The following is a 2,761-nucleotide window of genomic DNA, read 5'->3' on the forward strand; positions in this document are numbered from 1 at the left end:
GGGGCAATGTGAGGCCCCTGCGCATGCTGGGGACAGAGAATAGCCCAGGCAGACAGGATGGCTTTGTGGTTAAGGCTGGGGCTTCTCGAGTGCCAGCTTCAAGCCTTGCTTTGCTACAGCCATGCTCCATAGACAAATCATTGAACCCACCTTGTGCCTTAGCTGTGAAATGGGGACAGCACTTCCCGACCTCCAATGGGGCATTGTGAGGAGACATATCTCAAGAGCTGTGGCGATGAACTAGCCAAGGACCAGACACAGAGGGAGGGGAGGCTTCAGGTCCCAGGCCCCTCAGCACTTTAAAAACCATTAACTTTGGTTTTCTCTGTTCCTGAAACCTTAGGCCCTGCTCCCCTCTCGCTGGTGTTTTTGAGTTCATGCTGGACTCCCCACTTCCACCTACCACCGGCTCCAGTCCTGCCACAAGGCCATGCGTTCCCCCGTGTCCGTCTGCTCTGACCGTTCCTGGCTGGCAGGAGAATGGGGGGAGGCGTAATTCAGCGAGCGTCTCCATCACCAGAAAGAAGCCTGAGCCAAAACCCCAGGATCCAAACATCCCTGGCCTTTGTGAAATTCAGCTCCACGGGTTGTGGCTCGGCCTCCGTCTCTGGAAACGAATTACAGACTCAGTGCATTGAGTGTAGCTGGGACTTCAGTGCCTCCTGGTGGGTCTCAGGTGAGTGGGTTTAATGTCAGTGTGGTCAATAGAGATCAAAAGCTCTGCTCTTTACAGGAGGTGCAGAGGTCAGGTGGCTAAGGGATTAGCCAGGACTCCTGGGTTCTAAACCCCTTTATGCCACTGATGTGCTCTGCCACCTTGGCTGAGTCACTCCACTGCTCTGCGCCAGCTTCGTTCCTTATGCTGTGTGTGTGTTCACGGAGCTTGTGCGCTCTCTGGGGCACAGGCTCTCTCTCCCTCTGTGTTTGTGCAGCACCCAGCACGAGGGAAGCCTGATCTCAGATAGGGGGTGCTAGTCCCTACGCAATACTCTAGGAAATGGCAATGCTTCCTCTGCGGAGTGAAGCGACTCAGAGCGAAGAGGAATTCCAGAACAACAATGCACTTATGGCGAGAAATGCCCAGAAACTGCATCCCCACTAGGAAACCAGGGCTCAGGTTTAGTGCCAAGAACCATAGGCCCAAGGAGATCCCTCCAGAGCAGCACAGCCAGTGCTGGATTCTGGAACATACACTGATGGAGCCAATAGGGGATGAAGCCTGGACGATACTGAAGCTGCAGAAAAAGAACCCAGCCACACCAGATGAACAGGTGTATCCTGCCAGTGTCCCTAGGGCTGCAGCATCCTGCCAGCCCAGAGATAGCTGCTGAGGGGAACAGCTCCTTCCCCTGGCCACTCACCTTCCCCATGCTCTATGCTAGACTTCATGTCCATATGTTTCCTTATCTCAGAATCAGGGCATCGGCATCTTTGGAACTTGAAATCAACCAAGTCCTCAAACTATGCTGTATTTTAGGAGATTAGCGTAGGAGACAGTTTATCATAAGGGGAGTACAGAATATCTAGGGGGAGCTGAGACAAGATGCACACAAGCGCCACCTCTTGGGCATCCCACCCTCCCGCACCCGACCTGGAGCATCCAATAACCATCCCAGCACTGTGATGCTACTGCCATGGCCTGGTTAATATGGGGGTCGGCACCCATGATCAGGGCCCCATTTTCAGAAGAGCTCAGCTCCTAGCATGCTGAGTGCTCCTGGCTATCTGGCCTTAAGAAGGGGGAGGGCATTCCAGAGCTGTAGGAAGAGAAGGCCCTGGTTCCACCCTCTCAAGGGGTACCTGGGATGGACAGCAGCCCTGCCAGTCTCAGTTGCTGCAGTATGAAATCCATGATAACAAATGCCCAGCCCGCTGGTGCCTCTTCTCACAGCTTTCTGAGCTGATCCACGCTCCACAGCCATTGGTGGGACGCATAAGAGGTATGAACTCCCCACTGGTTTCTATGGAAACCTAAAGTGCAGCAAACTCTCTCCGTTGAGGCCTTAGCGCTGAGCCAACCTGTCCCGCATGTAGAGATGGTATATGTCACGATTCCCGCTCGGTGCGGTGTGGGCAAGGGGGCTGGGCTGTCGGTGTGCTGGAGTGCCCTCTGGGTGCTTTTTAGGAGGGAAGTTGGGGAATTCTTTCCCATTTAGATTCAGGCAGCAAATGGGAATTCTTTCCCAGCCCAAATTCTTTCCCATTCACTGCCTGAATCTAAATACTCAGTGATTTCCCCTCCAGAGATTGTCACCGTCTCTCTCTAAACTTTTCTGAAGTTTGCTCTGTCATCAGCTTGAAGTGGTGTCCATCATACACAGGGTTTACAGTTTGGTTCAATGGCTCTCGGCACCCCCTACTATACAAATTGTTCCATCCTCTTGTGGTACCTGAGGGCAAGGCACTGACCTGCTGAGAGCCCAAGGTGGCAAAGGGAGGCAGGTATGGCAACATCTGGGGAAGTGCACCATGGTCTCCAGGCTCCACCCTTTGCATAGGGCAGACTTGCCATGAGCTGTCCATTCTAACACTGGACTGTCTGCTGGAGCCAAGTGTAGCAGCTGGCCCCTGCACGGCTCCCGGCACCTGAGTTACAGGAGCCCCCAAGCCCCAGAGCATTTCCCAAAACAGATTGAATTAAAGGGAGCTGTCATGGTACAATTCCCCATTCTGAACCTTAGTGTCCAAAAGATGGGGTACCAGCATGAATTCCTCTAAGCTTGATTACCAGCTTAGAACCTGTAGCGCTGCCACCAGCCAG

This window comes from Chelonoidis abingdonii, chromosome 14 (assembly GCF_003597395.2).
Source record: "Chelonoidis abingdonii isolate Lonesome George chromosome 14, CheloAbing_2.0, whole genome shotgun sequence".
NCBI classification, from domain to species: Eukaryota; Metazoa; Chordata; order Testudines; family Testudinidae; genus Chelonoidis; species Chelonoidis abingdonii.